The sequence below is a fragment of the Capricornis sumatraensis genome, chromosome 10, assembly GCF_032405125.1.
Source record: "Capricornis sumatraensis isolate serow.1 chromosome 10, serow.2, whole genome shotgun sequence".
Taxonomy (NCBI): Eukaryota; Metazoa; Chordata; class Mammalia; order Artiodactyla; family Bovidae; genus Capricornis; species Capricornis sumatraensis.
This window is the reverse complement of record NC_091078.1, coordinates 6,380,561-6,403,942: the sequence shown is the minus strand read 5'-3', so window position 1 is coordinate 6,403,942 and position 23,382 is coordinate 6,380,561. Positions and strand designations below refer to the sequence as shown.

Genomic DNA, 23,382 nt, shown 5'->3' with positions numbered 1-23,382 from the left:
TTCCTCCTGCTCCTGGGTCTGGGCTCATACCCTGGACTTCTCATCTGTTCTCTGCTGCCTAGCTTGTGTTGAAGGCTGTCACAGTTATGATATTTATCCACATGAAAACACATGACACTTAAACCTTTGTCTCTCATCAGTGATTCATGGGTTCCTGGGAGATGGTCATCTCCTACCTGACTAGGATGATAGTTGCATAGATTGTTGTTAGTAACAATGGTTCTAAAGGTGTGGACATTATTCCTTCCAGGAACTTATTAGAAATACAAATTCTTGGTACCACCCAAGCCTTCTGAATCAGAAACTCTGGGGGTGGTGACCAGCCATCTATGGTTTACTAAGCTCCCCAAGTGATTCTGGTGCATGCTAAAATTTGTGACCCACTGCTCATTTCGATCTGCCCTCTCACATGTAACCTCTGTCATAAACTGGCTTTAGAATCTCAGAGGTCAGACTTCCATGGATATATATAATAAGTATATACAATATATTTGTATTTAATATTAGAAGCTTTTCTACATATAGCTTATGTGCCTGAAAGAATTAATGATAACAACCAAGTAAATGAAATTGGGATTAAGAGTAAACAGCACTTTTCCCAATAAGGAAAATTAGATGAAACTGGGAACTATTCATACATAGCAAGCACTCAATAACCTTTGTAGAGGAGGAAGGGAAAGGGGACTGAACTTAAGAGCTGCCAAAGAAAAGAGAAAACAAGATGACCTCAAGCCTTTAGAAAATCACAATCTAATTAGTGTGATTGTGATAGAGCAACCTAGCAGTTTTGAGAAACATAGCTCTTTCTGGTTTTTAAAATTGAGAGACGTTCCTTTCCCCGGCCCTCCTATGCATCCTATCGAGTATGTAGCATTTTCCCCAGTTCCTATGTATACAAGACATCAGTAGCCGTTTTTGTACCACCTCTAAGTTTAGCTGATGGCATAACTCCCGAAGCACATGTTAGTTAAGTGCGTCTCTTGAGGATGTTCTTGAGGGCTGTGTTCAAGGGTTCAGTCTGGTGTTTTTCTAATTACTTGACTTAATCCAAAGATAAATTATAGAGTGTTTAGATCTAGTCTTTCTCAACATTTTAAAGATACATCTTATCATTCAAGAAATTCAATCTTTAACTTTAGGGGTTGATATTAAAAATGACACTTTATTTTCCAAATATAAAAGTATTAGATCATATTAAGAGAAATGTGGTTCTACAAGTCAGGCATGCTCCCTGGTATCAGTCTGGCAATTTTCATTCCCTTTCCTTTGGAGTATCACTGATCTGGAGGATGGAAGAAATAAGTATTTTTTCAAGAAATTCTTCTTAAATATTATTTACTGCAGTGGAGATGTTGATAAGGCTGGCCCCCAAGAATTTCAGGTAGAAGCTAGCTTATTGCTACATACAGGCAGCTCCAGGGTTTTACATCCAGCCATATCCAGGGCAGAGGCCTCCGGGCGCAAAAACACTAAGAGGCCCAGCCATCAAGAAGGAAAGAAAGAAGAGAAGGCGCGATTTAAGTCCCAAAGGGAAGGAGGGCCTGGTCCCAGGCAAAGGAAACCCAGATTGATAGTGTCCTGAATTTGTTTCCATTCTCAGCACTCCGGTGTGCCTCTGCCTTCCCCTCAATCTCAGCAAGATCTGCCAGAGTGTGTGGTTCTGACACTACCAGAACAAGCACGGGAGGGCAGAGAACACAGATGGACTTAGAAATACAAACTGTTAGAGGTGTCTTCTCTATCGAAAGGTGGGAGAGGAGCCCATGTCAGACCCAAAGCTCAGACTACTCCTAACTTCTCAGGGTCAGGAGGTTGAATTGCCGGGTTTGACCACGATCAGGCGACAAATGTTGGTTCAGGAGGCCGGCTATAGGTGGGTCAGCCTGTTAGAGGCATCACAGGTTTGCATCCAGCAAAGGCCTGAGTCAGGGGGCAGAGAGGCAAGGTCAGTGGAAGGGGGCGGGTCCCGAGTGGGGGCGTAGCCTGGGAAAGGCTGGCGTGAGGGCGGGGGCGGTGCCAGAGGTGGGCCGAGGCTGGAGTCAGACGGCGGGGGCGGGCCCAGAGGCGGGGCCTAGCCGCAGAAGGTTCGCGCCTGCGCGTGGGGGGACCGGGGGGCGGGGCTGCGCGCGCGCGGTGTGCGGCCTCCGGAGGGCGGAGTCCAGGCAGGCGCCGGCCGAGGGAGGGGGCGCGGTGGCTTTGGAGTGCTGCGCTCCCTCAGGCCGTGGACGCAATGGTGGCTGCTGCGGGGCAGGTGGAGGGACCGGCGTGGATGTGATGGGCGGCCCCTCGCTTCACCTCCCATCCTTGGGCCTGTAGGTCGCTGGGCGACCCATAGCCGGGCCGCGGCTGAGGAGGCAGCGCGACCTCCGCACGGTGAGAGCCGGGGTCCGGGCGAGAACCGGGGAGTGAAGTCGGGGGCGGGAGACGAGGGGCGGCGAGCCGCCACGGCAGCTCTGAGCAGGGGGCGCGGTCCTGGGCCCAGACCTGGGCTCTTGGGATAGGGCTGTGGCGGCTTCCGGCCTCCTGCCTTCCGGAGGACCCTCTGGAGCCCCCGCGAGCCGCCCGAGGCCGGGCAGCTGTGGAGCGGGGAGGCCAGACGCCCCTCGCCCCTGGGGCTGTGACAGGCGCATCGGGGGCCTTGGGCCACTGGGGCTGCGGCCCTTCTCTTAGGAGAAATCAGGGGGAAGCTGAGATACCCAGTGATTTCAGCCAGGATGCTTGTGAGGGTTGATAGGGGAAAGTACCGCGGTGCCCCGAATGACTGTGGGTTTTTTTTTTTTCCCTTTTTAAAATTACTGGGCCCAAACAAAGACACACCCTAAAAACACATCTTGAGGAGAAACTTTGGTGGCCCACACCGTTGCATAGGTTCAGATTCTTCTTTTCTTTTTATGCATCTGCTGTTTCTGTACATATATTTTTTTAATGCACCTTACTCTTTTTTGTCAGGCAAAGGGAGAATGAATCCTTTGGGGGAGCGTTTGATGGCCAAGCTTGAGTTTGAATTTCAATAATTGCAAATTCATCTTTGTAGGCTACCCAGCCAATTAGGCTTGCTGTTCCTAGACTAGGCCTGAGCAGTGTGGAAATTACTGATGCAGGGACTCTTTGCAGTCCCAGATTGAAGTGTGTACGTTTCACTCCCACCGGTAAAATAACTGGAAGGTAGCTTTTTCAAAATAATATTTTGAAAGACATTCTTTTTCACCCCCCCACCCCAGCATTGAAATATTAATTGAACCTATTAATTTTGCCATTTTAAAAAATTTCTTTTTTTTTTTTTTAATTACTTAAATGTAATCTTTTAGACTAGCTTAAAGAGAGTTTGGTTGTGGCACTTCTTTAACCTAAAGGAATTTAAGATACTTGCTTTCTGCAGAAGATAGTCACAGAAAACATGGTTTATCTGTAATTGATTTATATATTACAAGAATTTAAGCATTCCTCCCTGTTTTGCGTGAAGTCAGACGTTAGATTCGTTTACCTCTTCATCTACTACTTCGTATCTTTAGTAGTTTCTTGCTCGTTTTCTTTGGTGATTCATCATCACTGACGTCAGATAATCTTCAGGTAACACACACAACACACACTTCCTTGAACCTTTTAGCTGTAATTCATACTCTCCTACTTCAGCGCTGTATTAATATGCCATAGTAACCAACTGCTGGCAGCCATCCTGAACAGCAGGAGCTCTCCATTTAACAAAAACATTAGACAGTTTATTCTACCTTTCCTCACTCGGACCTACATTTTCTGTTTGACTCAACTTTGAATGGGGGAAGAAGGGGAGACTTTTAAATTTCATGTTTAAAAATCCATCAGTGACTCTTCATAATTTGTATTTGATAAAAGTCAGAGTCCTTCACAGTTTCCGGTACTTGTCTATATTTCTGATTTCATCTGCCATTTTGCCTGCCCTCTCTGTACAAAGACTACTTAGAGTTTTCTGAAGATGTCCTCTTCCTTTGTGGTTTTGCCTCTATTGAGAATTTACCTGTTGCCTCTATTGATAATTCTTCTCTCGTAAACAACTTGCCCTTCAAGACCTGACCAAATTATCACCTCTGAATCTTGTCCAGACATCTTATCCCACTTGTCTCCACTGATCCATTAGTACATTGTACGTTCTGCAGTTAGTACTTGTCAATTGGTAGTTAATGATTTCTTAACATGTCTGTGTCCACTAGACTTTGGGCTTAAGGGAAGAGACATTTGCAACTCCTAACACATGCTGTTGTATGGCACAGGTGCTCACAAACTGTTCATTGAATGAATTTTTGAGGAATGCTCCTAATCTTGAATATAGTTTCTAGGCAAAGCATGTTAGCTACCTCTTTCCATGCTAGAAAACTTAGAAGAGATGACTGCACAAGGTACTTTAAAGTTTCTAAGAATAAAATCAAACTTACCGTTGCTAGTTAGGAATGAAACCCTATTCAGAAACCCTATTATGAAACCCTTTATTAAAAAAAAGCCAATATGTTTTATGACACAAGAATGACGAAGAGTATGACCAGTAAGGATTGCTGCTTTTTAAATTTAGGCCTTTATTTTAAGACAAATTTGGCCAAGGTCGTGCAGGTATGAAGGGACAGAACTGGGATACAATTCAGGTTCTTTTGACCATCTGTGTCCCCGGTTTCTTATTTCTAACTCTTGTTACAATCAGAGTAGGAGATGTTGAGAGGTTTGGACTTATTTAGGTAAGGGAGTCTATTAGTGGAATATTGAACTTGAAAGAATTAATAGATTATTTGGTTCACCTTTAAAGTTTTCACTCATTATATAACTAAAGCCCCAAAGGGCAAGAACTCACTTGAGGTTACTTAGAGTTACTTGTATCCCATATCTTCTGACGTCATGCTTGTGTATTTTTCATCATTCCCTGGTGCTCTAGGGGGAAATGAGGAAGTTACCAATTTACAGAGGGAGAGCAGGTCAGCTTCGGCCTCCTGGACTGCTTAGCTGCCTGCCACTCCTTGGGTCTTAGAACCCTTGAGGCTAAGAAACATGATGATTCATTTGGGAGTATAGGAGAAACCTAATCTCACTATTCCATTTGTCTAGAGAGTTTTGGATCTCATTGCTCGACAGAATGTCCTATAATAAGTGGCTTCTGCTCACCATATGGAGACCCCACATAAAGTTACATTTTGATGGTAAAATAAGATTTAATAAAATAAGGTTGCAGCTGGCTAATAGCATGGTTAAAGTTACATGTATGGCTAGCTCTTTGTGAGAAGAGCTATCTGATTACACCTACATGATAGGTTTTTTGGGAAAGTAAAATTGGTTTTATGCCTTTGAAAACTTAGTTTTGAAATGTGTACTTAGTATAATAGGCCTGATCAATATCAGCAGGCTACTTAATGGTCAAAGAAATAAAAAAAAATTAAAATAAAGTTTTTTCTCATTTATTTGTCATATATACACAATTTTGTACTGTAATCAAAGCATAGATATAGTGTTCAATATTTGCCTTCATATTTAATGTTTTCTTATTATGGTTTTTATGCATTTAAATTATTATACAGTGTTACAGTGAATTTATTTGTTTATAATTATTGGATATCTAAGCTGCTTCCCTTTTTTCACAGGATGCAGTTAGTTAACTTGTAGAGGTCCTTTGTTTTGCTTCTTACCTTTAGGCTAAAGTTCCAGGAAGAGGCTTATAAGGTTAAAAGGTGTGAAGGTTTTTGTCATCTTTGAAAAATATTGTCAGATTTATTTCTGATGGTAGTATTTATTTACACTGCTTTCAGCAGCTTGGTTGACCAGTTTTATTTTTTACTTTTACAGGCTTTTGTTTTTAACTTTTTTTCCCCAAATGAGTATAAGAGTATCTGGTGTCTAAGATCACTGTTCACAATAGAAAAGAAAGTGCAGTATTTTTCTCATTATATTTTCTTCTTTGTAGGATTGTTTGTCTTTTACCTATAAATTTACTGGAATCTTACTAATTTTCTTTAGCACTTAGCCTCATAAATATATTATTCTCTTGAAAGATGTTTGTGATCCATTTTATTTTTGTTATTTTTATTGCTGTAGACTTTCAACTTTAAAATTATTAAAATCATTGACTTAAATTTTTTTGTGTGAGATTTCATCTTTTGATTGTGAGGTCTCTGAGAAAAATGTCCTTCCACCATGTGATGCATATTTTTATTTTCTTAAGCTTGTAGAGTTTGTTTTGTTATATATATATATATATATCTTTAACAATAATATATGCAGTTGTAGTTACATTTAAATTACGTGGATTTTATACTAAAGAGAATCACATTCTTATGAATATCTGAATTTCCGTTGCTAAACCACTGTCTTTTTTCTTCTTGAACTTGAATAGGAAACAGAATGAAGCTAATATAGTTATTTTTTTTAATAAATGGATTTTTTTGAAAAAATAAAGTAAATTTAGACCCAAAATTTCACGAAAGCAATATTTTAGTTAATTGAAATAGTTGTTGGTTCAGGATTAACTAGAAGATCATTTCTGATTTAACTTTTATTGTTAATCATTCTAAAGTATATGAAAATAAAATTTGGTTATTTTCTTCCTTTGGGAGTAAGACAGTCTAGATAGATGAGACAATCTTGGCGCCGATACTTTGCTGGCACTTGAATAGAACTTCTTACTTAATCTTCATAATGATCCTAAGATGTGGGTTCTTTTCATATTTTCATTTTGGAAATGAGAAAGAGAGGTAAGGTGACCTGCCAAAGGTAACACAGCTAGTAAGCAACGGGACGAGAACGCAAACAGTCTGCCTGCTTTTGAAGTTCTCTATTTGAAAAATATGTTATTTTCCCTGCTAAGGATTTGAATTTTATCTTTAGGTCCTGGAAGCATATTAGATGTTTCAAAGCAAGCGGATGATACAGGATGTTATATCTTTTAGGGAGATGGCTGCTGTGTCATTGGATACATATTGACATGTGTATATTGACATATTGTGGATATATATTGAATTGCGTTTCTGATAGGAAGTAGTTGAAATAGGTCTAATAAGAAATGAAGCCTAAACTGCAAGTTGGAAGTAGAGATGAGGGGATATGAGGGGATATTATGGAAATATATGGAGCTTAGTAACTGATAAGAGAGTGGGAAGCTGGAGTATTGATTTGGACGTTATCGAGTGGGGTAATGACAAATGACTGTGCTCACAGCACTTTGTTCTGTTTTGCTCATAGCACTGACTGTGATTTATTGTACCTAACTTGGTGACACAGCTACCTCCCCTATTGGGTTATGTACTTGCCAAGGCCAGGAGCTGAGTAGAAGGCATGAGCTAATACAGGAAGATGGCAAGAAACTGAACTGGGGGTATGAAACATGAAATCACCAAAATAAAAAAGTGGCTGGAGGACGAGAAGCTCTAGAGAGTGGCAGCTGTCAGGGAGAAGGGGGAGAGCCATCAGTGCAGGACTAGGTGTGTTAAGGAGAGGGGAGTGTGAGCACTGAAGTGAATACAGAATGCCACCGCCGGCTGCAAAAGGTTTTGGTTCGTGTGCCCTCGTGTGATTTGCTGGTGGCCAGGGGCTCTGTGGAATTAAACAGTCCTTCCTTTGTTTCTGACCCTTTCCCCTCCTCAGCACCTTTTGCAGACTATGCTCTGTCCTCTTCATAGCTTCTGTCATCTGCTTGCTGCAGGTGCTGTTGCTAGGGGCCTGACTCAGCCTATAGAGAGCAACCAGTCAGAATGGTCCTTTCCTTTTAAGTGAATTGACCAAGCAAGAGCATGATAGGTGTAGTCGCTTGAGTTTTCAGTTCTTTTCTCCTGAGTTGGTTGCCTTGAATGCTTCCAGAATTACCTCTCTGACTTGGTTACTACCTCTGGTTGGTTGAGATTTGGAGTCCTTTGGAAGCCAGAGGATTCTTAAAGCCTGCATCCATGAAAAATTTTCACATTTTCCACGTCAATCAGAAAGTTTATTTGAAAATATTTAGATCATTTTTGAGGATTGTTGACCATCATTCCAAATAATTAAGAGTCTGTGTTCTCTTTGTATAGTTCTATCATTATCTAAGGTGTGGGAACTTGTTTTAAACTTCTGTGATCCGTTCCTAACTTGCTTCATTTGTCTGTTTTTCGAAGAGTCACTTAGAAAAGGAATTTGTGCGTGATATCGTCCGCTGCCATTTGCTTCAGAGCATCCTTTCCTTCACTGTCTGCATTGTCCTTTCTCTTATCCTTTCGCCCAGTTTCTGTACTCGGTAAGTAGAATAGGAAGTGGAAGAGAGGAAAAATATGGGTGATTATTCCTCTCTCCCGCCTTTCCAGTTGTTACTGCTTTCCCTCCCCGTTACTGCGCCCAGCTGTCCATTTTGGCATGATCTGCCCCATCTCTTCAATTCTCTGTGTGGTAATGGGAGATGCAAGGCAGCTCTTTAATTGAGGAATGCTGGATTTCTTAGGGTTTTGGTTCTTCTGTGATCTCAGTTTTGATGTCATATTGAAGAGCCTAGGTGACATCTTATATCTTAACAGATGTTTCGATTCCCTGGCAATCTACTTCTCTTTAAAATGGAAAAAAATAAATGCAAGTCCTGTTTCTTTGAATCCCTCCCCCCTCCCTCCCCCCTCCTCCAACCCCCAACACATACCCCTGTCCTCCCGTATCAAGATACCGCAATCTTTTGATGATGGAGTCCCTAGTGGATACACTAGAGACAGTGAAGATAGGCAGTCACCAGAAGCTACTTTGAATTGTTGTTGTCATTATATTAATGAGACTTGGTTGCAGCCTGAGTGCTTTGGGGAAATTTGAGAGCTTTCTCTGACCATTATGTCTTGGCAGCCAGTGTTAGGGTTGGGAGTTACAATTTTCTCAGAAGACCATAGCTCAGAAAAGCTGGGACTATTCATAAGAGCTGTTGAAGTGTATGGAATGGATCTGGTGATATTTTCATCTGAATTGGTAGGCCAGCCTACAGGAAACATATCTAGGTGATATTTCTTTGCAGGGAGGCAGGGATGGCCATTTCTTCTTCTTTTATTTAAAAAATTTATCTCAAGCTTATTTTAAGATAGTCTGGACTTGGCAGCCCTTATTTATAATTGGCATCAGTTAGAGATGTAGATTTGGACATTTTTGTGTCTAGTTCTGCAGTTGACTTTTTTTTTTTTAATGACTTGAGGATTACTTCATGGTAAGGTTCCTCAGCCCAGACTTTGAGACCAGGTCCTGAATTTGGATTTTCTTCATTCATGCCATCTAGCCATTCATCAAATGCCAGCTGGGCGCTGGCTAGTAATGATGCAGTGAGGAAACATGTTTTCTGATCTTGTAGGAACTTATATTCTAGTAACAAGAAACGGGAAGTAAACAAGTATATATGTAACATGTCAGTTACTTTTGTTGTTGTTGCTCAGTTGCTAAGTCATGTTTGACTCTTTTTTGTGACCCCATGAACCGTAGCCTGCCATGCTCCTCTGTGCATGGGATTTTCTAGACAAGAATACCGGAGTGGATTGCCTTTTCCTTCTCCAGGGGATCTTCCTGACCTAGGGGTTGAACCCGGGTCTCCTGCACTGGCAGGTGGATTCTTTACCGCTGAGCCACCAGGGAAGCCCATCAGCTACGATATTGCTGTGGAAAAAAGGAAAGCAAAACAAGATGGGAAGAGCCTGCAGGGGGGGTGCTTCTGTTTTATATAAGGTGGCTAGAGGAGGCTGCAGTGATGAGTGGTGAACGGAGGTGTGGAAGAAGTCAGGCTGTGATTAATTTGTGCTGATATTAGGGGAGGTAATTTGAGGAAGATGAAATGAGTGCAGTCTTTTGTCTGAAGCATGCTTGTCCTCTTTGAGGAGTTGTAAGTAGATCCTTTTTTAAAATTTTTTGTACTGTGGTGAGGGACAGGGATACCTGGTGTGCTGCAGTTCACGGGGTCGCAAAGAGTCAGACATGACTTAGCGACTGAACAACCACAGGTAGCTCATTGGAGGCATTCAGGGAAATGACACGAAGGTGGAAGGTGAGGTCAGAGAGGTGGGAGAGGGGCTGAAGGGATGGCAGTGGGTGTGTGAAACAGATCATATATGACGTTGTAGGCCAATAGAACTTTTCAGTTTTTACCCTGGAAGTGGGAAGCTTCTCTTCAACTGCTGTGTAGAGAATGTCAAAGGTGAGGCATAATCAGATAATTCAGCAGGCTCCTGCAGTAATCCCCGATGGGAGATGATGGTGATTTTAGGCAGGGTTGGGAGAAGTGCGCATGTTCTGTATACAGTACATTTTGAAGGTAGAGCCAGCAGGATTTGGTGGTGGATTGGATGTGGGTTGTAGGTTTTGACCTGAAAACCTGAAAGAATGGCATTGCTGTTTACTGGCATGGGGAAAACTTCAGGAGAAGCAGGTTGTAGGGGTAAGTAATAATGAGTTAAGTTTTGGATTTGTTAGCAGTCCAAGTGGAGATACTGTCTAGACAGCTAGGTATACATGAGTCTGCATTTCAGGTCAGAGAAATAGCTGGGGATATAAGTTTCCTGTCATTGGCATAGAGGTAATATTTAATACTATTAAAACTGATTGAGATAATCTAGGGAGTGAGAGACTTCTCCACTGGAGAATTCAAGAGACTTTGCCTTGGAATCTTGTAATGCTGTTGGAGAGAGAGGGACCTGGAGAGTGAGAGTTAGTGCTAGAGTTAAAAAAGGAGAGTGGATCACAAAGAGTCAGACACGACTGAAGACTGAGGAGGCGTGCGCGCACACATGCGCACAAGCACATACACACACACATCAATTTTATCCTAATCTGTGACCTGAAGGTCTGTCATTATCATATATGTGTCTTTATGTATTGACCTATTTTTTCCCAAATGAAGACAGTGGCTTCTGGAGAGAGAGATAAAAGAGCATCTCTTCCCTCCAGTTTGATGAGTTTTCTTCAGTTCGAAACTGTAATTTTTATATGTGGGTTAGCAAAATTTTTAATGAGTTATTAGGAATCTGTTAAGTTTTTTTTTTTTTTGGTTGTTGTTATTTTGACCAGTTTTTCTTTGGTAATTTTTACTAATTATCATTCTCAGGAGTTTGGCACAGTGCTAGCCACGTGGTTTGTGTGTTAGTCGCTCAGTCATGTCTGACTCTTTGCAACTCCATGGACTGTAACTCAGCAGGCTTCTCTGTGTGTGGAATTTTCCAGGCAAGAATACTGGAGTGGGTTGCCATTCCCTTCTCTAGGGGGATCTTCCCAATCCAGGAATCAAACCAAAGTCTCCTGCATTGCAGTAGATTCTTTATCATCTGAGCCACAAAGGAAGCCCTTAGCTGTGTGGTAGGTTCTGAATTTTGATTTGGTTTTCTCTGTCTGCTCTTGTCTGCTCTAGTTTTAGTATGAAGTACCTTAAATTTTTTTTAAGTGATAAAAACCTGTTAAAGTATAAGCAAAATACTTTTAAGGGAAAAACTCAGCGGCCACTCTTTCTCCGTTTTTTCTAACGTCTCTGGTTGCACTTGTACTGTAATTGTTTCTGATTATTGAGTTATCTGAGATGAGCTCTGAAACTCATGTTGAAAGCCCGTATTACAGTTACAGCACTCTGTGTGCCTCTTTCTGTGGTTCACTTATGGTTGCGTAAGTAGTTGTCAATATTTAGTGCTGGAGCATTATTGCAGCCGTTTCTTCGACTTCTTTAGTTTTCTTCCAGCTTTTCTTTCCTTAGCCACTGATCCATGCTGCTGCCTTGGATTTCTGAAACAAGCTTTGTAATCGCTAAAAAACCTCTGTGTCCTCGCCTTGTGTAGAGTGCTCCTTAGGGAATTCTAGGACACATTTGAGGTTTCTTAGCACTGGACGACAGGGGAAGGGTCAAATTCCTTATCAGTGTACAGAAAGTCCTTCATGAGCTGTGGCCCTCACCTGTGTCATGGTTCCATGAAGATGAGAAACTCTTTTGATTTCTCCATGCTTTTGCACATACTATTTCTTATTTTTCCAGAATACTATTCAACTTCTTAGCTCTATCTTGTTAAGTGACTTCATCTTTTGAAAAGCTCAGCATAGACATCTCCTTTTCCAGGATGGCTTCTAGGTCTATTTTATCATGTCTCCTCTCCCCGTCGTCCGTTATCTTCTCCGTTCTGTTACCCGTGTTCCTTTACATTTTGCAATTATTTTGTTGTAGTTTTTGCTGTATGTTACTTTGTTTGCTTTTTGTCTGGTCACCTTTGTTCCATTGTAAACTGATAGTCCCTCAATAAATTTTTGTTGAATGAATGATTGAATAAAGCAAGTAATTATTCAGTATTGACCCAGTTTAGATTGACCTATTTGGTTGGGCTTTTCAGTTCAGTTCAGTCGCTCAGTCATGTCTGACTGCTTGTGACCCCATGAACCGCCACCAGGCCTGCCTGTCCATCACCAACTCCCGGAGTTCACCCAGACTCATGTCCATTGAGTCAGTGATGCCATCCAACTATCTTATCCTCTGTCATCCCCTTCTCCTCCCGCCTTCAATCTTTCCCAGCATCAGGGTCTTTTCAAATGAGTCAGCTCTTCACATCAGGTGGCCAAAGTATTGGAGTTTCAGCTTCAACATCAGTCCTTCCGATGAACACCCAGGACTGATCTCCTTTAGGAAGGACTCGTTGGATCTCCTTGCAGTCCAAGGGACTCTCAAAAGTCCTCTCCAACACCACAGTTGAAAAACATCAATTCTTCGGTGCTCAGCTTTCTTTATACTCCAACTCTCATATCCATACATGACTACTGGAAAAACCATAGCCTTGACTAGACAGACCTTTGTTGACAAAGTAATGTCTCTGCTTTTTAATATGCCATCTAGGTTGATCATAACTTTCCTTCCAAGGAGTAAGCATCTTTTAATTTCATGGCTGCAGTCACCATATCTGCAGTGACTTTGGCACCCTAAAAAATAAAGTCTGACACTGTTTCCACTGTTTCCCCATCTATTTGCCATGAAGTGATGGGACTGGATGCCATGATCTTAGTTTTCTGAATGTTGAGCTTTAAGCCAGCTTTTTCAATCTCCTCTTTCACTTTCATCAAGAGGCTCTTTAGTTCTTCTTCACTTTCTGCCATAAGGGTGGTATCATCTGTATATCTGAGGTTATTGATATTTCTCCCGGCAGTCTTGATTCCAGCTTGTGCTTCTTCCAGCCCAGTGTTTCTCATGATGTACCCTGCATATAAGTTAATATATAAATATACAGCCTTGACATGCTCCTTTTCCTATTTGGAACCAGTCTGTTGTTCCATGTCCAGTTCTAACTTGCTTTCTGACCTGCATACAGGTTTCTCAAGAGGCAGGTCAGGTGGTCTGGTATTCCCATGTCTTGAAGAATTTTTCACAGTTTATTGTGATCCACACAGTCAAAGGCTTTGGCATGGTCAATAAAGCAGAAGCAGATACTTTTCTGGAACTCTCTTCCTTTTTCGATGATCCAGCGGATGTTGGCAATTTGATCTCTGGTTCCTCTGCCTTTTCTAAAACCAGCTTGAACAACTGGAAGTTCATGGTTCACATATTGCTGAAGCCTGGCTTGGAGAATTTTGAGCATTACTTTATTAGCGTGTGAGGTGAGTGTAGTTGTGCGGTGGTTTGAGCATTCTTTGGCATTGCCTTTCTTTGGGATTGGACATCAGTTTCATTTTTACAGGCTATGCAAATAAACAATTCAGACAGCATCCTTAAAGCCAAAGACTCACCCTCATAGTGTCTTAGGAAATTGACATTTTGTTAAATATTTGTTCCTATGAGCAAATACTAATATTTGTTGATTCCATTATGTAGCTCAAATTTCTCTTTTTGTCTGAATATCTGAATGTAGCTGACTTGAACGATACAGATTTGAACTGCATGTGCACTTATGTGTGGGATATTTTCAAAAGTAGATACTGTAGTACTGTACCATCTTGGTTGGTGACATCTGCAGATACAGAGGGACCAACTCTAGGGAAGGCTGACTGTAAGTTGTACTTGATTTTCAGCTGCATGGGGGGTTGGCATGCTTAGCTCCTGTGGTTTCATTTTTTTCTCTTTGTTGTTTCTGTTTGGGTATTGTCCTTAGACATCTCTCATCCTGACCGTATCTTAAACTCATTCCCTAAACTTTATCTTGACTTCTCCATTAATGTTTTCTATATTACCATCTTGTAGTCACTTGGGTTTCTCTGTGGTAACTTTGAGTCTTCCTTCTATATCTTGTCATTACTGAGTTCTTTTGTAATTCAACAAAAATTTTTTGGCCACTTCCTGTGTTCCTGTTTTGTCCTAATTGTGAGAGGCCTAATAAGAGAGGGTTCCAGTCCACAAATGATTATGATGCAATGTGATGGGTATAATAATTTAGTAATAGTGGAATATCTAGGGCACCCTGGGATTAGAGAATATCTCTCTTTTGTGTATCTCTTTAATTCTTATTTTGTCTACTGCCAGCATCTTTCAGGCCCTTATTATTAACGTTTAGATAATTTTAAGACTGCTTAATAGCTTGTGACTCTCTTGTCATTCCAGTTCATCATGAAATTTGTCACCAGGCTAGTTCTTTCAAAAAGGAAAAAAGAAAGCTACATGTCTTTCTTTTTTCTCACAGAATAAAATCTAAAATAGAATAAAATCTGGAATGCAAAGTCTTTGGCCCAGACTTCCTTTCTTGTCTTCTGCTACATGAACCTTTCATTCCAGCAAAACTCTCCCACATTCTGTTCCAAATACACTTTGCACTCTTCCTTTTTTGTTTCCTCCTCCCAACAATGTGTGTGTTTTTTTTTCTCTCTTGCTCCTACTTATTGAGATTATATCAGTCCTTGGACATAATTACTAATTGTTAAATCCTGTGTGAACTGTTTAGATGATCATGCTCATATTCTTGACACCTTTTTCTTGGCTTCCGTGATATTACTCTCTCCTGTTTCTCTTTCTTACCTGTTCTTTCTCAGCTGTCATTACTAACTGCTGTCCCTTAATATTAATATTTTCTAAGGTTTCAGCCTGACCTCTTTTTTCTTCATTGCTATGCTTTCTTGAACACACATTATTTTTTGTTATCTCATGTGTTCATTTATTCACCCTAGTTTCTCTCTTGAGCACACCAGTCCTTAAATTTGCTGTTTAGAATGTCCACCTGATTGTTTAACGGAAAATCTGAAACTTAAAACATCAAAAATTTGTACGCGGTCTTCTCCGGACTCACGTATTTACTTCATTTCCTGACTTGGCTAGTGATGTTGCCAGTCACTCAGTTACCCCGGTTATAAACCTGAGAATCATCTTGACTTCTGTTCCTTTTCCTTTGGCTGTCAAGTTCTGCTGATGGAGCTTTTCCTTCTCCATTCTCCTTACTGTTTCCTTGGGCCAGGCTCTAATATTCTGAGTAGACCACTGTAAAAAGCCCTTTTGTAAGTGATTTTTCTCCCTGTGTCCTGGATATTCTACAGGAAATGCATGTTGGTTGTATCCAGCAGGAATGTCAAAAGGCAAAATAATTTTGAATCAGCCATCCTAGAATAACACTTGAACCAAGGACTAAACGTTGTGTATCCATTAAAGGTCTATTTACTAAATGTCTCTGTTAGGTTGTTATATGCATTGTTATATGCTTTTTACAAGAAATTTGCTTAAGGGTTAATAACGTAATCTGTAAGGATTAATGGGAAAAAGCAAGAAAAGATACATGGATAAGTGCCAGATATAACCTTACAGGACATTTTCTTAATGAGGTAGGAAAAGAGATTAAAAGTTCTAAAGTAATACTTGCTGCTCAATGCCCAAATGCCAGTTAAAGAACAACTGAGTTTAGGAAGATCTTGAGGCTGTGAATAAATGAAAATAGGAGCTTTAGTGTGTAGAATTGTAAGCTAATATATTTGAGTAGTACTTTGAAGAGATGCTGTTTAACTGTCAGATAATACCCAGAAGAGACTCCTGATATCATTGTTGCACGTTCCTGGAAGACGCTGGCCTAATATGCTGATGCTGCAGATAGGATAACATCATCACTGTACCTCTACATCCTTTAATATGATTCATCAGCACAAGTTGGTTAGTATTGAATCATCATTTTCTGAACCCAGATATAGCCATAGACGAGCTCTTTAGTTTCCTGAACTTTTTCTTGATTTGCTAAGAGATTTTGTAAAATTTTGTGGAATTTGTCTTGCTTGTAACATTTAAAGAATTCTGCATTTGCAGAAGAAAGTATTTTAAAATTTGAATCCTTTATATTCTGGATGCTTTAGCACATATTTCAAAATAATTGAATTTTACATGTTGGTGAATATTTTGCAGAAATACTAAGTGTATTTTTATTAGCCTTTGCTGTTGCTACATTGTTGATCTTTATTTACGTTTTGGATAAATTTAGGGTTTGTGAGGCTGGCAGTAGATTCTCACTTGGAAATTATGTTGGAAAATCTTTGAGCATCTGTAATGTAGCATTTTGACATTTAGAGTGGGGTGTGTGTATCATTTTAGTTTATATTGTTCTGCCTAGGGAGCACCCTTGAGGAGGTAAGAAAGAAAGGTAAAAAGTCTTCAGAGAGAGTCCCTAAGGTGGACCAAGGTGAGTGAGTGGGCATTTTGAGCCAAGGCGGGTAGTACGGCTCCAAGACTGATAAGAAGTCCTGAAAGATCATGGTATGGTCACAGATCCTTGGGTGGTTTGGTATAAGTGGAAGACAGGGTTTATTGTGCAGTGATGAGAGAGACCTGGTGCAAGGGAATGAAAGCCAGATTTTGAAGGGTTTTTTGTCTTAACTGCATTTTCCTTTAATTTTTATTTTTAGTTGGAGGATAATTGCTCTACAGTGTTGTGTTGGATTCTGCTGTATGTGAATCAGCCAGAGATATCCACGTATCCCCCTCCTTCCTGAGCCTCCCTCCCAGCCCCTCCTTCCACCTCACCCCCTAGGTTGTCTCAGGGCACCAAGCTGAGCTCCCTGTGTTGTGTTTAGTTGCATTTTCTTGGTGTCTGTGTGTCTATGGATAGGTCGTGTGATTTCTCCAGTTTCATTTTGCTTAAATTTACAAAATGAGAGTAATGGAAATATTCTACATTGTAGGATAGTTGTGAGGTTTAAATGAGGTGTTGTAGGTACTTGGGATTCAAGTCTTCAGTAGATGTCACCTGCTGTTGTTAGTACTGTTTTAAAGCATTTGTTCTTTGGAGGGCCACCGAAAGAGTTTGAGTTGAAGAGGGAAATGATCAGATTTGTGATTTTAAATGTCAACTCTGGGAAAGCTATAGGGATGAAATGAAGGGGAAGAAACTGAAGGTAGGGAATTAAGAAAATTTATGCTAGAATACTAGCTAGAGATGGTAAGATTCTAGATTAGGAAATGAGGTAGTGTTGGAGAAGACAGGATGGAGTTGAGAATTATTACAAATTGACATGCACCTTGTATTCCATGAGTTGGAGAGATCTAAAGGAAACTAGGTGAACAGACAGCCATCATAGAGTAGTACCTAGCTAGGTAGGAAGCATTGTATTCTCCTACGCATAAGAGAGTGCAGAGAGGGTGGTTAGAAGCCAGTACTTGTCATTGCCAAGGAGCTAATGACTGAGCTGGGTTGCCTACTTTCCTCAGTGGGGCAGAAGCATTTGGCCAAGTCTGGATGAGTCCAGAGCAGTGACTCTGGGCAGCTCACTGGGATAATGTGCCTACTGTCAGGAAACTCAGGAGTGGAGAAGAAGAATGACATAGACCACAAGTAGACCTAAGTGTAGTGGGGTTTCCCAGGTGGCGCTAGTGGTAAAGAACCTGCCTGCCAGTGCAGGAGACATAAGAGACATGAGTTTGATTCCTGGGTCGGGGAGATCCCTTGGAGGCAGAAATGACAACCCACTCCAGTAGTCTTGCCTGGAGAAACCCGTGGACAGAGAAGCCTGGCAGGCTACAGTCCATAGGATCGCAGAATCAGACGCAACTGAAGCAACTTAGTGTACATAGACCTAAGCATTGCTGCTGTTGCTGCTAAGTCGCTTCAGTCGTGTCTGACTCTCTGCGACCCCAGAGACGGCAGCCCACCAGGCAAGAACACTGGAGTGGGTTGCCATTTCCTTCTCCAATGCCTGAACGTCAAAAGTGAAAGTGAAGTCGCTCAGTCGTGTCTGACTCTTAGCGACCCCATGGACTGCAGCGTACCAGGCTCCTCCGTCCATGGGATTTTCCAGGCAAGAGTACTGGAGTGGGGTGCCATTGCCTTCTCCAACCTAAGCAGTACCAGGTATGAAATAGAAAAAGAGCTAATCCCTGAGGAGTTGGAAGGACTGACTGACAGTGTTGTGCTGTGTTGCTATTTGGATTTTCTAAGTACTAAAAGAGGATCAAGCCCTACTAGAGACTCACCTGAGGTGGTTTTGTTAATTTTACAAGCCCTTCAGATATTAGCTGAAATGTATCCTTCAGACATTTGCTATTTTAACATTTGATAGTGAGACCTTTTGAGGTATTACTTTACAGTCATTTTGGGTAAAGATGTATTTCTATTTTTTAGTTGTGTTTTTTTTTGAAATACTTTATACCCTTTATGTTTGTGTATTTTCATTTAATTGTTGTTGTGTCTGGCAAGTTTAATTGTAGCATTTGAAAAACTACCTTTCACAGTAAAATGGTTAGTTTTTAATTTGTTTGCTAAGTTGACTATTCTTACCTGACATAATTTTACTTAAACATTCTTTCATAACAGAGAACAAAGTTCTATCTAGAATCGTATGACATGTATTTTCTTGTTACTGAAGTGTTCTATGCGTTATATTGACCAGTTGCCAGTATAGGTTAAATATAAACGTACTTTGATTTTAAGGTGTGGTTTTAAGACTTCAGACTTCTGTGGTTTTAATACTCAGACTTCAGCCTTTAACTTTTTTCAGTCATAGTTTATGAAATTATCTATTGTTTGTGTCTTTAAGGTAAACATGATTTTGGGATTGTTCATAGTGATATTAGTATTTTCATTTCTTTATCAGCAACCCCTCGTTGTTATGTTTCTTTTGCTATGGAATTAGAATAAGACTCTTTCCTACATATTGCTATGTCCAAGGTAAAACAAACCCAAAACACCCTTTTACTAGAATTGTACTCATAACATTTATTTTCTTCAGTAACTTTCATTTCTTCACTCAGTAACTTTTACTGTTTTTACTACATCTTTAAGAATGAAAATTATTCAAATATGTTGTGGTCCTTGTTTTCAAGGAGCTTGCAGTCTAGTAGAGAAAGTAGAGCACATGTAGACATGATTCTAAAGGTAAAATAGTGTGATGCTTGCTGTACTTAGAGAGGTGTAGGAGTGTTCAGGAGGAACACTTAATCTGGGTAGAGGTCACATGAACATGCTAATTCTACAGTGAGGTTTATTGTTTATGTTACATGAAAAGAGAAGATACAGAAGCACAGAGCTGTCATCTAGTAGCCTGATATACATCAGAACATAAGGCAGAGAACCTTCCCGAGAGCAGAAGTATAGATATTGTACTTCCTGCGAGGATGCAAATTGCAAAAAACCTGTTCTAGTCCTTCACCTCTTCTCATGCCATCTCTCTATAGCGCTGTTGGGTATACTTCTTGTCTCCCTGGTGGGGACACTGCTCTGGGTTGTAGAAGAGACAAGTTAGCAGATGTTGGCAATTTGATCTCTGGTTTCTCTGCCTGTTCTAAATCCAGCTTGAACATCTGGAAGTTCACGGTTCACGTACTGTTGAAGCCTGGCTTCGACAATTTTGAGCATTACTTTAACTAGCGTGTGAGATGAGTGCAATCATGTGGTAGTTTGAGCATTCTTAAGCATTGCCTTTCTTTGGGACTGGAATGAAAACTCACCTTTTCCAGTCCTGTGGCCACTGTTGAGTTTTTCAACTTTGCTGGCGTATTGAGTGCATTTTTACAGCATCATCTTTTAGGATTTGAAATAGTTCAACTGGCATTCCATCACCTCCACTAGCTTTGTTCATAGTTGTGCTTCCTAAGGCCCACTTGACTTCACATTCCAGGATGTCTGGCTCTAGGTGAGTGATCACACCATCATGGTTATCTGGGTCCTGAAGATCTTTTTTGCATAGTTCTTCTGTGTATTCTTGCCACCTCTTCTTAATATCTTCTGCTTCTGTTAGGTCCATACCATTTCTATCCTTTATTGTGCCCATCTTTGCATGAAATGTTCCCTTGGTATGTCTGATTTTCTTGAAGAGATCTCTAGTCTTTCCCATTCTATTGTTTTCCTCTAGTTCTTTGCAGTGATCACTGAGGAAGCGTTTCTTATCTTTCTGTGCTATTCTTTGGAACTCTGCATTCAAATGGATGGATTCAATCTTTACTTTTCTCCTTTTTCTTTAGCTTCTCTTCTTTCCTCAGCTATTTGTAAGACCTCCTCAGACAACCATTTTGCCGTTTTGTATTTCTTTTTCTTGGGGATCATCTTGATCCCTGCCTCCTCTACAATGGCACGAACCTCCATCCATAGTTCTTCATGCACTCTATCAAATCTACTCCCTTGACTCTATTTCTCACTTCCACTGTATAATTGTAAGGGATTTTATTTAGGTCAAACCTGAATGGTCTAGTGGTTTTCCCTACTTTCTTCAATTTAAGTCTGAATTTGTGAGGAGTTCATGGTCTGAGCCGCAGTCAGTTCCTGGGCTTGTATTTGCTGACTATATAGAGCTTCTCCATCTTTGGCTGCAAGGAATATAGCCAGTCTGATTTTGGTATTGACCATTTGTGTTGTCCATGTGTAGAGTCTTCTTTTGTGTTGTTGGAAGAGGGTGTTTGCTATGACCAGTGCATTCTCTTGGCAAAACTCTGTTAGCCTTTGCCATGCTTCATTTTGTACTCCAAGGCCAAATTTGCCTGTTATTCCAGGTGTTTCTTGACTACATACTTTTGCATTCCAGTCCCCTATCATGAAAAGGACATCTTTTTCAGGTGTTAATTCTAGAAGGTCTTGTAGGTCTTCATAGAACTGTTCAGCTTCTTCAGCATTATTGGTCAGGGCATAGACGTGGATTACCGTGATATTGAATGGTTTGCCTTGGGAATGAACAGAGATCATTCTGTGATTATTGAGATTGCATCCAAGTATTGCATTTAAGAGTCTTGTTGACAGTGATGGCTACCCCATTTCTTCTAAGGGATTCCTGCCCGCAGTAGTAGATATAATGGTCATCTGAGTTAAATTCACCCATTCCAGTCCATTTGAGTTCACTGATTCCTAAAATGTTGATGTTCACTCTTAACATCTCCTGTTTGACCACTTCCAATTTGCTAAAGTTAAACTAAGGCCCAACATTTATTTCCTTGAGATTTAAACACGTTTTAATTTTTCTGCAGTAATGTATTAAATTGGCTAAGAGACCTGAGATAGTTTAAATGAGAGATTGGTGGGTATTCTTTCCTGTCTAAATTATTTCTTGAAGGTACCAAGGCAGACTGCTAGTACATTATTTGACTTTTTTCTATCAATACTGTGATCCCTACTTTCCTGAAATAGGGTACTATTTTGATATTACTTTCAGTTAAAACTAATAATTAAATGGTAATTATAACTAAAGTTTAGAAAGGTTTTTTTCTGAGAAAAATCTTACTTATGTAACTAACATATTTAAAAGTAGACTTAAAAATGAATCCATACTTTGTTTTTACAGAGACATGTCTTTAGAATTATAGTAATGTCCAAACTTCAAGATGTTTATTTGAATACTTGGACAGCTGTTTTCTTATAAAACATTATTTTATGTTTGTACAATCCAAAATAATAGTAACACCATTGGATATTAGTAGTTAATTTAGAAAATAAAATTGATTAATATCATTCTTTTGAATTGATATGTGAAAAGAATCACGTTTTATTAGATGAGCATTAAGGACATTTAAAAATAATGAGGGAACTGACAAAGGATTAATTTCCAGAATATACAAGAAGGTTATACAACTTAATACCAGAAAAACAAACAACTCAGTCAAAAAGTGGGCAAAAGACCTAAACAGACATTTCTCCAAAGAAGACATACAGATGGCTAATAAACACATGAAAAGATGCTCAACACTGCTCATTATTAGAGAAATGCAAATAAAAATCTACAATGAGATATCACCTCACACCAGTCAGAATGGCTATTATCAAAATATCCACAAACAACACATGCTGGAGAGGGTGTGGAGAAAAGGGAACCCTCTTGCACTGCTGGTAGGAATGTAAATTGATACAGCCACTGTGGAAGACAGTATGGAGATTCCTTAAGGAGCTAGGAATAAAATTACCATCTGACCCAGCAATACCACTTCTAGGCGTACACTTTGAGGAAACTCAAACTGAGAAAGACACATGTACCTCAGTGTTCATTGCAGCACTATTTACAATAGCTAGGACATGGGAGTAACCTAGATGGCCATCCACAGATGAATGGGTAAAGAACTTTTTGACCAACCCAGTATAGTTCTTTACACTGGCCATCATGTGACAGTGTCTACTCAGGTCTGGGGAACGGGGAAGAATGAGGGGAGCAAGTCTTTGGATGACTGACAGCCAGTATGCAGAGTTTTATGTATATGCGAAAGTTTGTTGGTAGGGTCTTTACATTTTAAAAGTTTCTAAGATGTTTCAATAGAATGTTTTATCCTTGTGTATTTGAACATATAATGTTCAGAACATTTTACATGCTCCATACACACACAGACACGCATGACTGAAACTATAGTGTCATGAAATACTGCCACTATGCATGATGCCTTCTGCTATTTTCTGTTCCATCTTATTGTTGTATCTGTAGCAAGGGCATTGATTAAGTAGAAAAAGACTGCTTTAGGACTACAATAAATCTATAATTTCTAAAATTTAATGCAAAGATGACTGAAATGTTGCAAAATTAATTTTAAATAATCCAACTGAGCTTTATAAAAACTGCTGAAGCTGTAACTATCTTAGGTTCTACATTGATTTTCCTTATATGAGACACTTACAAAATAAAAATGTTTACATAAAATAATTACATTTTATAGTACTATTTCAGGTGTTAAAAACATTGCAGGCGTGTTTCTTGCTCTAAGACCACTGAATGTGACATGCCTCATTTCTTTGACCTGACAAGTAAGACCATTACTACCCACTAATGGTAGCACTCCATAGCAGGAGTCTGTCACCATTTTACAATCTTTTTCTACCTTAGTCTTTCATCAGCAGCTTGATTATAGAATTCAGATGCATCCTTTTGAGGTTATCTGCAACCTCCGTCTTCCTTTGCTGGCAAATGCTCACCATGGTCCATTCCTGGATTATTTTGCTGCTGTTGTTCAGTTGCTAAGTCGTGTCAGACTCTTTGCGACCCCATGGATTTTGTAATTCATCCTAAATAACAATTGTTTTTCACCTTCAGATTTCTCAATTGTATCAGTGTGAATTTCTACTTGCTGTTTTTCTC

General features: G+C 40.1%; 1 protein-coding gene across 2 annotated transcripts in view; it reads left to right on the top strand.

Moving 5' to 3' along the window:
- Positions 1 to 2,262: 2,262 nt before the first annotated feature.
- CCSER2 (coiled-coil serine rich protein 2) overlaps positions 2,263 to 23,382 on the top strand; it is a 154,948-nt gene continuing 133,828 nt past the window's right edge. For both annotated transcript variants that reach the window (XM_068981726.1, XM_068981727.1), the window contains exon 1: positions 2,263 to 2,373. The gene's annotated coding sequence lies outside the window, so the exon portion shown is untranslated. The remainder of the gene's footprint in view (positions 2,374 to 23,382) is intronic.